The 15,395-nt window shown below is 40.1% G+C and overlaps 1 pseudogene across 1 annotated transcript; it reads right to left on the reverse strand.

Annotated features, from left to right (window-relative positions):
* Positions 1-9,359: 9,359 nt before the first annotated feature.
* Positions 9,360-15,183, reverse strand: LOC146496905 (caspase-1-like; annotated as a pseudogene). The gene is made up of 9 exons (XR_014870658.1): positions 14,281-15,183; positions 14,015-14,188; positions 13,725-13,926; positions 13,456-13,596; positions 13,259-13,368; positions 12,011-12,104; positions 10,798-10,866; positions 10,618-10,665; positions 9,360-10,458 (listed from the first exon to the last, which is right to left on the reverse strand). The product of XR_014870658.1 is annotated as a caspase-1-like (transcript).
* Between the last annotated feature and the right edge of the window lie 212 nt (positions 15,184-15,395).

Below are 15,395 nucleotides of genomic sequence, written 5' to 3' on the forward strand. Positions count from 1 at the left end.
TGATGTCAGTGTTCTTTTTTTTTTTCAAGCTGATGAGTTAAAGGCTTTTTCTCAGAGCATCATTAGTGTTAGTAATCAATACAGTTATCAGTGCCTGTTGTTTTTGTGATGTCATGTATTCATTCTAAACATAAAGTCTTTGTAAAGTTGTAATATAGAAACGACAGATTGACACTGAAGGCTGCAGAGAGCTGTGACTGATCATAAGTGAAAGCGATCACAGAGGAGAGTTCAGTTCAAACATGTAAGATATGCTTTAATCTCCAGCTGACCTGCTGCAGGTTAAAGTTTGATATGATGGTGCTCTGATCAATGTAAACATGTCATACTGAACCTACTTTTTTTTTTTTTTTTTTTACAATAGTGCATATAGCACATTTACATTAGCACTCTAAAGTACATCATGATTGTCCTCCGGTGGCTCAGATTAATGTTTCAATTCAAAACATGAAACACTTAATTTGAAAGTATCTAAGTTATTGTGTTACTCTTATGTTTTACTATAGTTCAACTTTTTGAAATGTTTTATTTATATGTACAAATTTAAATGTACACTATAAATAAAGATTAAATGTGCTGCCAGCTGCAGGCTGAGCCCACGGTTGGTTTGTGGTTGATGTGGATTTGCTGCTCATGTGAATCCTCCCACAGTGCTTCATTAGCAGCTGTAACCACAGTGACTCTGATAAAACAGGAATTAGCAGAATCCATCTGATATGAAGCTGTGCTTTGAATACCACTTCCCTCCTCTTTGAAGAGTAGTCAGATATCTGTGTTCAGGTTTTTGTACAGCCTCTTCTACACTTTGTATCACTGTGTTTGTAGAGCACAGTAGTAGAGAGCTGTGTCTGCCAGGGTTAGTGCTGCTATGGTCAGATTAGTTGTTGTTGGTGATGTTTCTGATCCATATCGTTTATCAGGAATATATTCACTTCTGCTGCCTTTTGCTCCTTTCCAGAGTATAAACTGCGGAGCCTGAAGGTCAGAATGATGTCTGTACCAATAAAGGTTAGCATAATCTGATGTTGTCTCATAGCTACACGTGAGTTTGACAGATTCTCCTTCTGTTTCAGTGACTTCAGGTTGTTGAGGAGTGATTGAGTCTCCAGCTGTTAGTCCTGGAAAAAGAAAGAAGAAAAGTAGTGAAATGCAGTCTGTATATCTGCTTAATGCAGCAGCTTCAACTAAACTTTAATCCTGTTCTTAAACTCACCTATAATGTGAGATAGAAGCAAAAAGAGGTGCAGCAACATGTCTTTGGAGTTATTAAAGCCAGACAGACAGCACATGAACAATGTTCTTCCACTGCAGCACAATGACCAACAAATAATGTCATTGGATGAGCTCAACTTCAGTGGGCGGGGCCAGTTTAGTAGCTCAGCCAATCAAATAGTTTTGTGCTTCCACAGCAGCTCTGTCTCTGTCTCTGATCTTTACTGCTTCATTTCTCTGTTGTCTTTGTCATCAGTCCAATGACACAAGAATCAGAGGTTTAACAGTGTGTGGCTCCCTCTAGTGGATGTTGTGGAGTATTCTGTTGTCTTTGCTCCAAAGGTTTTTGTACAGAGTTTTGCTGTTTCCTGTCACTGTGGGCTGCAGAGCACAGTAGTACACAGCAGAGTCAGACACTGCAGCAGAGGAGATCTGAAGAGTCATCAGTGTTTTGTCTTCACTCACATTAAAAGTAATTCCAGGAACTGGATCTGACATTTTCCCTCCTGTTCCAAAATGAGAGATCAGGAACTCTGGTGGTTTTCCAGGATATTGTCGATACCAGAAGAAGTAATCAGTTCCAACAGCAGCTTTGGAGTATTTATAGTACAGAGTAACAGCGCTGGCTTCTAAAGTAAATTCTTTTTCTTTGGTTGGAGTGAGTTCTTCACACCTGATAACTGAAGAAAAAGGAATATCTGTTATTAATCAGTTACACAAAATTTACAGTAATCATTTGAATTGAACATAGTTTCCTGTGTAGGTGAGCAGACCTGTGAGAGTGAGAAGAATCAGAGGAAACACACAGTGATGTAATGACAGCATGTTGAGGAACATAAAGTTTGTTTTGTGTTGAACTCTGTTGAATGTGGAGGTTTTTCTCTCTTCTATAGTTCAGTAACAGCTCAGCTCCTCCCTGAATCTCTGCTCCTCCTCTCTGCTCTGTGTTTGCTCTGCTCTCAGTTACACTTTGGGATTCATTCACATCATTAAAAACTGTGCCTATGCCTTTTGGTCAAAGACAGTAATTAGTTCAGGACATGATTTAGTTACATAAAGGTAATAAATAAGTGTGTAATTAATAAATATTGTAAGTAAATTTATTTTAAAATGTTTTGGCTTTGAAATCTGATCAGAGGAAGTCGTGTATCACAAATGATCTCTGTTGTGTTGTGCATTGAGCAACAGTAGCGTTCTGGCCATGAACCTGTCTTTGGCGTATCTTCTCCAGTAATGTTGTGAACAAATGTTTCAGCAGGAATAAAAGAGGAAACAGCTCATGTACATGCTTGTGCCTCGGGAAACTTTCATCTTTGTGAGTATTAATGTGTTCAGATAGAACGTGGATAAGTCTTTGACACCACCTTTTAAGTCGTGTAATGTAATGTGCATGTTTTTAAAGCAGGTTAATTATTAAGTCTGGCTAAGACGTGTGTATTAGCGAGTAATTTATTTTTCATTTTTCATACAAAAGAAAAAAGCCTTAAGAAGGAAAAGGTTTATAAAGAGCTTCAGTAAAATGAAGAAAAACAAGAGTTGCTCCATTTATCAGCTTTAGCTTGCTGGTTCTCATAAAGCACTTTTCTACTTTACTTGAGCAGTCAGAGTGCTTCATACAACAGCCTCATTCACCCTTTCACACACATTTATACTCAAAGAGCAATTTCAGGTTAATCACAGCCTCCCGTAAAAATATGTTTTCTAGTTGTAATCTGCTGAATGAATCATCTGCAAGAGATAAAAACATCTATTAAAATATTCTTAATATTCTGTGAGCAAACAAAACAGAGAAAGGTGAGTGTTTGGTTTGAAACTGAAATGTTCCCACAGCTGTGTTTCTGCTGCTGTATGACAGGCTTCACCCTGAGATGAACACTTTAATTACAAGACTGAGAAGGAGACTCATGTGACATTATTGTAGCTGCTGAAGTTCGCTGTCACAGCTGTGTCTCATTCTCTCAAAGAGTCTACAGAGCAGTTTAACAGTGTGTGGCTCCCTCTAGTGGATGTTGTGGAGTATTCTGTTGTCTTTGCTCCAAAGGTTTTTGTACAGAGTTTTGCTGTTTCCTGTCACTGTGGGCCTCACAGCACAGTAGTACACAGCAGAGTCAGTCACTGCAGCAGAGGAGATCTGAAGGTTCAGACCATTTCTGTCATCGACCATTCTGACAGAAAGTTTGGAATTTGTTGTGTTTTGTGTTCCCAAATGATAGATCAGGAACTCTGGTGGTTTTCCAGGATATTGTCGATACCAGTAAAACTCGTCACTTCCAGTTGCCTTTTTTGAGTATCTATAGGACAGAGTAGCAGTGCTGCCTTCTACACTGAACACTTCTTTGTTGGTTGGAGTGAGATCTTCACAGCTGACACCTAAAGGAACAGAAACATGTTTTATTCTTTTATAAATCATCACAATTCAAATGTCTTTCTTTAAACACACAGATTGTAACGTACCTGTTAGAATGGTGAGAATCAGTAAAGAAAGTGCAAAATAGTCCAAAGACAACATGTTGAATGAAGGTAAAGTTTATGGTTTGTGTTGAACTCTGTTGAATGTGGAGGTTTCTCTCTCTTCTAGTTCAGTAACAGCTCAGCTCCTCCCTGAATCTCTGCTCCTCCTCTCTGATCTGGATTTGAACTTCTCTCACTTCCTCCTGCTTTACACACTAGTAGCAGCATCTTCACTTTCAGGTGGGAGGAGCTCTAATGTTTTTTTGTAACTTCATCTCAGCCAATCAAATAGTTTTGTGCTTCCACAGCAGCTCTGTCTCTGTCTCTGATCTTTACTGCTTAATTTCTCTGTTGTCTTTGTCATCAGTCCAATGACACAAGAATCAGAGGTTTAACAGTGTGTGGCTCCCTCTAGTGGATGTTGTGGAGTATTCTGTTGTCTTTGCTCCAAAGGTTTTTGTACAGAGTTTTGCTGTTTCCTGTCACTGTGGGCCTCACAGCACAGTAGTACACAGCAGAGTCTGTCACTGCAGCAGAGGAGATCTGAAGGTTCAGACCATTTCTGTCATCGACCATTCTGACAGAAAGTTTGGAATTTGTTGTGTTTTGTGTTCCCAAATGATAGATCAGGAACTCTGGTGGTTTTCCAGGATATTGTCGATACCAGTAGAACTGATCACTTCCAGTTGCTTGTCTGGAGTATCTGTAGGACAGAGTAGCTGTGCTGCCTTCCAAACTGGACTCTTCAGTTTTGCTTGCAGTGAGTTGTTGACAGCTGACACCTAAAGAAACAGAAATCTGTAAATATTATACAAAGAAATCATGAATAATAATTAAAATATTAGGATGAAGTTTTTTCACATGTAGATTGTCATGTACCTGTTAGAATCATGATGATTAACAGAGAATATTCATAACAGCCCAACAACAACATGTTGGACTGAATCTTCTGTGTGTTGAATGTGGAGGTTTCTCTGTCTCAGCAGCTCAGCTCCTCCCTGAAGCTCTGTATCGCGTCTGGTTTTTATTTTCTGATCAAATCTCATCACAATGAGACTTTTCTGTGTTCTAACACTCACCTATGCAGTGAGAGAAAAGTACGAACAGGTAAAGGAACATGTTTCAGGTGCTGAAGTCACAGCAGATGAACAAAGTTCAGCAGAATGAAAAGACTAAGCAGCCTCTCTGCTGCACAGCCTTCTCCTCATCAGGCTGGCTGTAGTTCTGCAGGAAGAGACCATCTCATTGGCTGAGTTCAGCATCAGTGGGTGGAGCCAGACAGAAACCTGTTTAGAGTCTTTATGAACAGCGAAACATCTGCTGGTGTTAAAAGAAACTAAAGAGGTGCAGTTACAAGTACAAGTACATCCAGACAGTGACTTTTACGGCTGGCTTCACCACATCAGTGTCTGCACAAGTTTCCCGTTCAGACTGTAAAATTTGGGGAGGAGAGGATTCACTGGAATCATCCAGTGACAGTGAATTCACTGATAACTACACAATTATTTGACAGCAGGGAAAAAAGCATATCTGAACCTGTGTTTATGTTCAGCTGTGATAGTTGTAGCAGTCAGACAGTGAGTGCCTGAAGAGAGAGAATCTCCTGTGTACTTAGAAGCCATTTTTTCTAATCCTGTTCTGATTCTGAGAGTTAATTTGGGTTTGGGTTGTGATTCTTTAGCTTAACAGCGCAGTACAGCAGCACAGTAATGCAACCACAGGCTTACAGAGGATGTACAAGAACTTGTAGGTGGGGGGGCTGTTAGCTGTTAGCTAACAAGAGCAGAACATATACAAAATACTGAATATAATAAACATTTAAGTCATGAATTAAGATTCATTAGCTTTCTTCCAGTCTGACCAGAACTACAAATGGAAATTCCGATATGAAGATCTCCATGAACTCAGAAAACCTTACAGTCCATCACATTAGTTGCCAATACACCCAACAATACTATATCACAAAACACCCAATCAACCAAAGCGGTTGCCCCATGATCGTAAGGTCGGGGGTTCGAATCCCCTGATCGGCTACCCTGAGGTACCCCTGAGCAAGGTACCATCCCCACACGGCGCTGCACTGGTGTCTGCCCACTGCTTCACTGAGTGAATGGGTTAAATGCAGAGAAGAATTTCCCCACAGGGATCAATACAAAGTGTACATTATTATTATTGTGTACGACATTAGCAGCATGAACTAGCCACATAGTTGAACAGGTCAATACACTTTGCACTTCTACATCCACTAAATGCCTAAAAGACTAAAGCTGTCCTTCCCAGGCAGGGCTCCACGTCTACTCAGTTCTTTAGCAACGCGCACGACTCACACCGTGTGTAGACATCGCCTGCTGAGTCGGTCTGCTCAAACTCTGATCCCTGGAACATGTGTTCAATAGTGCAACTGTGCTCTCTCGCCACAAGGGGGCTCCCACACACAGTTGACAGCCTTTCCAACACAGAGGACAGATTCTGTTTAATGATCTTGGGTCTGATTATTGTAGCGTCTACCTTACAATATAAAGCACCTTGAGGTGACTGTTGTTGGGATTTGGTGCGATTAATAAAATTGAAGTGAGTGTTTGAACTTTTAAGGTTGTTCAACATTCGTAGTTCTGTTTTGCATTTTGGAACATTTAGTTGTTTATTATAATGCAGTCTTAAGGCCTTTACATTACATATTTTGACTTTTTGTATTTGTGTTGGTAGGCAGGTTGGACTCAAATATATGATTTGTAAAGTTCATTGGAGGCGTATAGTGCTCCAGGGACTCCAGGGAGCAAAGGAGTCCACACAACACTCTCTCAACTCAGGGTTTGTCTTACCACACACCTGGGAAGATCGAAACCAGGTGTGTGGTAAGCAGTGTTGGTCAAGTTACTTGAAAAAAGTAATCAGTAACTAATTACTGATTACTTCCCCAAAAAAGTAATCCCGTTACTTTACTGATTACTTATTTTCAAAAGTAATTAATTACTTAGTTACTTTTTAAAAACACGATTTACAACCTGAATAGGTGATAAAGTGATAGATCTTTCAGCCCAATTCTACTTTTTCTGCATAATCATCATACAAAATGTAATCAAATGGAAAAGTCTCTTTTTAAAACTTGTTTTATTAGTTTTAGTCTTTTAACTTTATGCATCAAGCAAACATTTAATTATCTGCAACATTCTCTGACTGGAAGAAATTAGTTTAACATTTAAACCTATTTTCTGCACATTCCAGCACATAAAATAAAATATTTTTGTGTGTTTACACTCAGTCTTTCAAATAGATGCAAGTAAAACACAGCAGAAAATAAATAAAGTCAAAGACTAGCGGTCCTGTTGCTCTATTTTCACCTGTAAAGCAGGAGTGGGGTAGGCGGAGGGTTACCCTGGTGCAGGTGTGCAGCGGTCAGTGGAAGAATCCGCGAGTTTCTCTGTGAGTTTCCCATTACGTCGTAGCTACTCGGTGCTTGTTTGGAAGTTTAGGGGTTTTTCGCTGTAAAAAGAAGTTTTCTTCCCACGCACAACGGACACTAATGTTTTTGTCACTTTTTATGGAATCAAACTCAAAGTAAGGTCAGTACTTCCACGCTTTAAACGCTGCACGCTCATACTCTCTCTGCACTCGATATATGATCCATTGTTGATCTGCACACAGCTGTTTTCACGAACGTCGCACTCGCTTACGTCACTGTCATGAGACATTCTCGCAAGAAAATCACGGTTTTAGTAACGCAGTAACGCAGCGTTCCTACGGGAAAGTAACGGTAATCTAATTACCGTTTTTGCAATAGTAATCCCTTACTTTACTCGTTACTTGAAAAAAGTAATCGGATTACAGTAACGCGTTACTGCCCATTTCTGGTGGTAAGACAATCTAAAAACTTATGTAGGTTTAATAAGTTTTTAGATTGAGTTTAATCATTTCAGTTTAGTTTTCAATGTTTAAAAATATTTATTTTTAACTGTCATTGTCTGTTTTAGTCTTTATTAATTATTATTGCCTGGATGGCAAACGTCACATAAAGCCTCATAAAGCACATTTTGAACGTTTTGATCAAATTCACAAATATTTAAATTACGGGGATTTCCACCGTTAATCTTTCTTCTCTTTTTTCCAAGTTCACAAAATAATTTCAGGTCTAGTTTTTATTTTTGTTTTAGTTAACCAAAATGCTTTTCACATGCAGATTATATTAGTTCACTATAATAACCGTGATATATACACAGTAAAGGTGTTCCTCAAAAATGCACTGTAAGTGTAAGAAGTGGACATGAGTGATGATGAGCAGGTCCAGATGCTTCTGAACACGGAAAGAAAGAAACGAACATTTTGGCTTCATCTCAGGAGAAAGTAGAGTTGATTGATTGTTGCGTCCTGCAGTGGTCTGAATGGTCCGATCTGTTAACCTACAGCAAAAATCATGAAATTTGAAAAATACGAAATCCAAATAAATTAGTTAATCCTGTGAAATTACACTGTCAGTGTGAAGGGCTGCATTAAAATAGGTGACTCTGAAAAAATATTTGTAACACAAAGTATTTGCAGTAATTTTGTTCACCTGGTTCAGAGTTTAATTTGTTCTTATCCTCTTGTGTCAACTCCCCTAGTTAAAGGTTCTGACGTCCTGACAGTTGCTTGTCTAGTTTTACCTTCTGTCTCATTGCTTTTGATGATCCTGCGTCTTGTTACACTCTTGTTTCTCCTAATACCTCTAACCCTCGGTGTTTAAATAGTGCTGTTTATTCCTCAGTGTCTGTGTCCGTCTATGTTGACCTACCATCATGTGTTCCCTGGTTGACTGGAGATGAATTTTCTGTTGCTGCCTTCTTAATCAGCAGTCTTATTGCACCCGTCACCAGGTCAACACCATCACCGCTGCCACCCAGCATTCAAGCTTTGACGCTGGTGCCCAGCTTGTAAGAGCTCCTGTTATTCGGCAGACAGTTCCATGAATAAACCAGCTTCATCATTGGTGTGGTTGTGGTCGGAGGATGAGGAGCCATGCTCCCTCTTCCAAGAGGAAGCGTGTTCTTGTCACCGGTTCTCCCCGTGGCTCAGTCCTGCCTCCTTGCCTGGGTGCCCCAAGGACAGCAGATTAAGTCAGTGAATCTTGTGCCTACGTTTACCCAGACTAGCTCAGTTAGGCACAGCGAGAGCAGGCAAACCCTGAGAGTTTCCTGATCCCAGGCAACCAGCACAGTGTCAGCAGCCTATCAATAAACACTGTTCCAGGTTTATGTAGACGACTTAGTTAGCTGCTGTTCTTCTCATTCAGTATTATTAAAGTGAAATGAAATTCTGTAGTCTGCATTTCATGCTGTGCAGTCTCATTTAACTAAAGTTGGTGCTACAAGTTGTTGTATAAACGTCCTGAGATTAAAACCACTCGTGGGTCTGATCATGTTAATGACTATTACATATCTGGACTTCATATGATTGTTGGGTTTCTCTCTGTATGTATTATTGTAGGGTCGACCTTACAATATAAAGCACCTTGAAGCGACTGTTGTTGTGATTTGGTGCTGTGTAAATAAAATAAACATCATGATGAATTTCTCATCTAAAGCTCTCGTTGAAAGGCTCCAGGTGAGGAAAAACGTGGTTTTTGTATCAGTAATTTTAAAATACTCGAACCAGAAGAAATACACTTCACACAAAGCACATCAGTAAAGAAAATTGAATATCAATATATATTTAGTCTTTATCACACAAAGAACATTGTTCAAGCAGGAATTTCTCTTTCTGATCAGCAGTGCAAAATATTTTACAGACCCATGTCAGAAGATCTTTGGTCCTGAGTTCAACTTCACCTTCATGTGTGGAGTTTGTATGTTCTCACATTGTTTGTTTGGATTGTCTCTGGGTGCTCCAGCTTCCTCTCACAGTCCAAAGACATGCAGTTAGTGGAATAAAGTTAATGTCAGCCCTGTCCCAGATTTGTGACCTGTCCAGGTTGTACCCTGGCTCACACTCTACGGTTGCTGGAAGCTTCAATCTTCAACGGATTGAAATTAAGAAGGAATCATTTAGAGGAGTTTAAAACATTAAATCATTGAATCCATGAATCTGAAAGTGTTTTTGAGTGCAAGATGCAGACTGAAAGGTCTATTTAGCAGAGCTTTTCAGAGTTTTATACTGAACTAAGCACAGACTCACTGAAGAATTATGAAACCAAGCTTCAAATCCAGGATAGAGGTTGTTTGCAGTGTCAGAGGAAAAGCTGTGCCAGCAGGACGGTCCACATACACTGCTACTCTGTTGGAGGATAGCAGTGCACATGGACTGGCTTCATTATTCTCACTGAAGAATTATGAGACCAGACTCCAAATCCAGGATACAGAGGTTCAGTGAATGTGGTGCTGAAGGTGTGGAGGTGGATCAGAGAGTCCAAGAAGATATTGTAGAAGGACAGAGTGCCAGCAGGATGGTCCACATACACTGCTACTCTGTTAGAGATAACGTCTTTGGGGATGAAGGTTTCTGTGTTATCATGCAAGACAGAGTAAGAGTAAGAGCAGTCCAGACTCCAGGACTGACTGTTCAGTCCAAACAAGCAGTCATCACTGTGTCCTCTCCGTTTGATTCCTTTGTAGCTCACTGCTATAGAAACATATCCACTCCACTCCACCTCCCAGTAACAATGACCAGTCAGCCCGTCTGTGCACAGCAGCTGAGGGCGGTCAAATCTCTCTGGATGATCAGGATACGGCTGCTGTGCATTCAAACGCATCAGCTTTCTGTTGCTGTCAGACAGGTGGATCCATTTGTACACTGTGTTTGGGTCGATTGTGAGCTGATAGGAATCTGATAGAGAGAACAAATAAATCCAGCTGCAGTTATTGATCGATCATCTATTCATTGATCGGCTCTTTGATGGTGACTCCTGATATCAGAGATATAAATGAGCGACACAGTAGTTTAAAGATGGTTTTGTTTCCAAGAATCATCATAAATCAAACTTACACTTCTTCAGATCCGAGCGCACCCGTCGGACGCCATCAGGCTCCACCCTGCAGGGAGAGGAGGGGTCAAACCAGCACAGTCGTTGCGAACATGCTAACATGGACATTGCATCACTCATACTGTGACAGAGGGAAGACTTCATGTAACTCTTACATCTGCATAAAACAAACAGGCTGAGTGAAGGGATCTGTTCATACCTGTTTAGAGACTCCTTTCCTGCAGACCACTGCTTCACTTCTTCAGGTGCATCTTGAATCAGAATTGCTCTTTTAAAATCAAATATTAAAATTTTCACAACACCTACATGTTTTGTGTTTTTGAATGAAATAGAACAAAAGTAGGAACTCAAAGTGTTTTTTCCTCATATATCAGCTGAGTGAAAGCAGTAAAGCCACCAAGAGACTTTGATGTGCTGACATTCGTCCTCTGCTTGTCATGGTCATTTTTAGTAATTATATTCTTAAACTACTGAAGAAGATTGATGGATTCAACGCATCCATCAGAATATAAATATGTGTGCATGTTAGATAGAAAGCTCTTATATAGAATAGGTGAATGAGGCAAGTTGCATAAAGCACGTTGTGTTGAGTTGAATAAGAACCAGTCCATTTACCGTTTATTCAATCTAAGCTGCTTTGGAAGACGGCGACTGGACCTCATTAAGTTTTTTGAAGAGGTTTCTCCTTTGGTATTTAAACTCTAGTGGGAGTTCTCCACTTAAGAGGATCATTAGCACACTATTGATCATGTGCCTCATCACAAGATCCAAGTTATAAAAAAAGGTGTGGGTCATTATCAGCAGAGGTTTTGGATGAAACTATGGGGAAACCTTGCCTCACTCTATCATGTGACCCATTGAGATCACCGGACGCGAGATGTGAGTAGGGGTTGAGGTGCCTGGGAAGACTCAACATAATTGGAGCATGGATGGTACAGTTGTTGACAGCTGGTGTGTTGATCAGGTGAACTGTGAACTCAGAAAAGTTCCATCAGATTTTTCAGCCACCTTAAAGTAGCATCAGGAAAGCTTCCGGTTGTCAATGGTTTCATTTTTCAGCATGACAATAGCCCCAAACACACTGACAATGCAGTAAAAGCATAGCTGGATAGAAAACACAAACACAATGAAACACTGTGAGCCATGCACCGGCTTCCTGCCCTGTGGGATCATGGAGGTCTCTCATATGGACTGATGCCACACAGAACTGTCCACTGGGAAATTAATGTTGTGGGATACTTTCTGTTTTGTTCATCATCATCATCATCATTACTTTTTAGTTCCATCAGTCGCTCATCGATGTGAAAAAACCACACTGAACATTTCATGCAGTCTCATGTGTCCTGTCATCCCAAAACAACACAATATCTTAAAGTCACATCAAAAATCTGCAACACTAACTTTGAAACATGTAGAAGCGCTTTGTCAGAGTGTCTCTCTCTTTGGTTGGCATCTGTTCAGATGGGAATTCTTCAAAGCTTTGCATGACCTGTTGGTTAGAATTTATTGAAAGCATTACAGGCTAAAGGAGTGCCTGTAATGCTTTCACACACACACACACACACACACACACACACACACATAGATAGATAGATAGATAGATAGATAGATAGATAGATATTAGGGGTGCAACGATACTCGTATCGATATCGAACCGTTCGATACAGTGCTTTCGGTTCGGTACACATATGTATCGAACAATACAACATTTTTAATTTATTTTATCAACTTTCCTTCTGACGGTGCTGTCTGTGTTGAGCGCTCAGTGGATCTGCGCTCGACAGTGCAGCCTAGGCGGAGTAGTCGAACGCAGATTCACTGAGCGCAGGGCAAGCTAGCGAGACAGAAGCTAAGCTCGTTGCAACAAATTGAACCTCCCCCACCCTCATTCAGATCTGTCGTTTGGAACTATTTTGGTCTTCATGTGACGTATGACCCTGAAGGTAAGCGCGTCATGGACTAAAGTAAAACAGTATGTTGGATGTGCCGCAATGCTCAATTACATGGGTGGGAACTAGTGCGTTAGCGCAGTTAGCTCGTTAACGTGTTGGCTGTCCAACCCCACGCACGGGGCGATCCGTGGTAGCTCGTTAACGGAGATTTGCAGCGTTATGGCGTTAATGTTATTTCAACGAGATTAACGCTGACAGCACTAGTGGGAACACAACGAATATGACTGCACATTTACTCCGACATCATCCTAGTGCAAAGACAAGTGGAAGCAGACAAAAACAACAAGCACGCATGCTACAAACTTTACCCGAGTCATTTAGACAGCCGTTAGCACATGATTCTCCTTATGGGGACCTGATATGTTTAATATGCTGCTGAGAATATAGCCCAGAAGAAGCGTATAGTAGAGCTTTTATTTTGGAAAGAGACATTTCATCAGATTAATTTTTTTATTACTTTGTTGTTTCAGCAACATTAAATTTAAAAACTGTACTTTTGGGTTAAAATATATATTTATAATTTTAATAAATGACAAATTAAAAAGGCATGAACATTTTTTTTGTATCGAAAAAATATCGAACCGTGAATTTTGTGTATCGTTGCACCCCTAATAGATAGATAGATAGATAGATAGATAGCCTCTTGTAGTATGTATTTGTGTTTTCCATATATTCCACTTGCCAAACTTACCGTTCTGAATATTTCCTCAATGTCATCTCTAAGGCAGTGCTTTTTGACAGCCTCAAAGATGTGTTGGATAAAGGCAGAACCGTATGTTTCATGAGTGTATGAACCTGTGTCTGCAAGCAAACAGAACCAGATCATATCTGTAGTCAGGCGGTGTTTGATTGTTATAAATGTTACTTATTGGAAGGTGGTGCACTTACAAGTGGTGCTGGAATGAAAAATGATGAAATCCTTTTCATTGTGTGTCCGAGGACCTTTGACAGAGTTCACTGACAGAGATTCGATGTCGTCTGTCGGCACAAATGGTTTTCTATCAAGTAAATCCGCCGATTCCTCCCCCACTGAAACAAACACACAGACTTACTGAATCTTGATCTTTTACCTTTTCAAATGAACAAATATTAACAGTAAATTCATTCAAGATTCATTCATGCTGTTTGCTGGGTGTGTGAGGACAGATGAGAATCACCTCCTCTGCAGGCGTGAATAATGATGATCTTTGGTTTGTCCTTCAGTGCAGGACAGTTCTTTGTGTTTAAGTGCTGAAAGATTTGGTCAATTTCAAACTCCTCACTTCCTGTGCCTCCATAACACAACAAAGTCACAAACACACTGTCTGTGAGGGCCAGTTTTGGGTGTTCAGAAAATTCTTTCAGAGGTTTATCGATCATCTGTGAGAAGAAATCAGTCACTGGATCGTTTAACCAGTTTGTAAAACTGGGTGCAAGTGAAGAAATATTTTCTGCTTTTAAAAGTTACCTTTGCAGTAATGTCCCCACATCTCACTACCTCATATCCAAGAGTTTGAAGTAGATTTTGCATGACTTTCTCATCTTTCGCAGCTCTACATTTGTATAAACTTGTATTAAACGTTTCAATATTGATCAGCAGGGCGATGCGATTTGTCTGTGATCGTTGAGTCACTGGATAAATCTGAGAGACAAATTATTATTGGTTTGGAAGTTACTACAAGAGGCTAAGATCAAACATTCAACATATCTAATATGAATTATACAGTCACATACTTTTTTACCCTGACTGTCTGTCCACGTCTCCATCTTTGACCTAGAAAGAAATCAGAGGACATTTTGAGCTGGAGGAACAGAATGTGTCACATCAGCTCTGCTTCTTGTGGATTATTCAGGACTGATCTTTAAAAAAAATTATTAATGAGAAAATGTGTTGCTGATACTGATTAATAGATGATAAGACTTGAGCCTAATAAACCTGAAGACTATTGAATGTAGATACACGGGATCCTAATCAGGCATCAGAGTGAGATTTGGCAGGTGTGGAAACTCTGAGCCCAGGCGCAGTGGGGCAGGTGGGGGACTTGGAAAAGAGACACTGTACTGGAAGCTCCACTCAGTTTTTCTTTGTATCCAGGTTGTGATCAGCTGAAGCTGCTCTTTGTGGATTTAGCCGACCGAATTCAGATGTTACATATTTCCAGCTTCTAGCCACTACGAACAACCGAAAAACCTAGAATTTGGTGAATTGACTCAAACAGCACCTTACAGTTAAACGATCTCTGATTAAATATATGCAAACAGCACAGCTACTCTTCACCAGTCCGAGTTTACTCCTCTCAGCTTTACCACAGTACTGCAGACTTAACACTTTCACCAACATAAAATCTGAATAATTTAATTTCTGTCCCAAGATGTTTCACAGTATGAAAACAAAGTAATCATTTTCCTCTCATGTCTTCTTTCTTTGCAACATTCTCCATCTCTGATGTGACAGATGAAAGAAAAACCTTCAAAGTAAAACAGAAACAACATCTACTGCTGCTGCTAAGACAAATGAGAAATGAAGAATCAGAGACTTACAGCAGAGATGCTGAGTCCTGGTTGTCCTCTGATTAAAGAGCTCAGACTGCTCAGAAAAGAAGGACTCAACTGTACCTGAACTGGAAACACCTGCTGACTGACTGACTGACTGGATGCTCTTTTATACGAAGCTGGAATCTAGTTAGAATTGTTCCTCTTGATGATAACGTGAAGGCTGAATTCTTTGGACCAAACTGGTTTTGCTTTGGCTGTTTCCAGTTTCCTGAAAAGAAACTCACCGAACTGGTTTCACAATATGCCAGAACAAACACAGGAATGAGGCTCACTTTGCTTTACACAGGTGATAC

This window comes from Neolamprologus multifasciatus, chromosome 18 (genome assembly GCF_963576455.1).
Source record: "Neolamprologus multifasciatus chromosome 18, fNeoMul1.2, whole genome shotgun sequence".
Lineage (NCBI taxonomy): Eukaryota > Metazoa > Chordata > Actinopteri > Cichliformes > Cichlidae > Neolamprologus > Neolamprologus multifasciatus.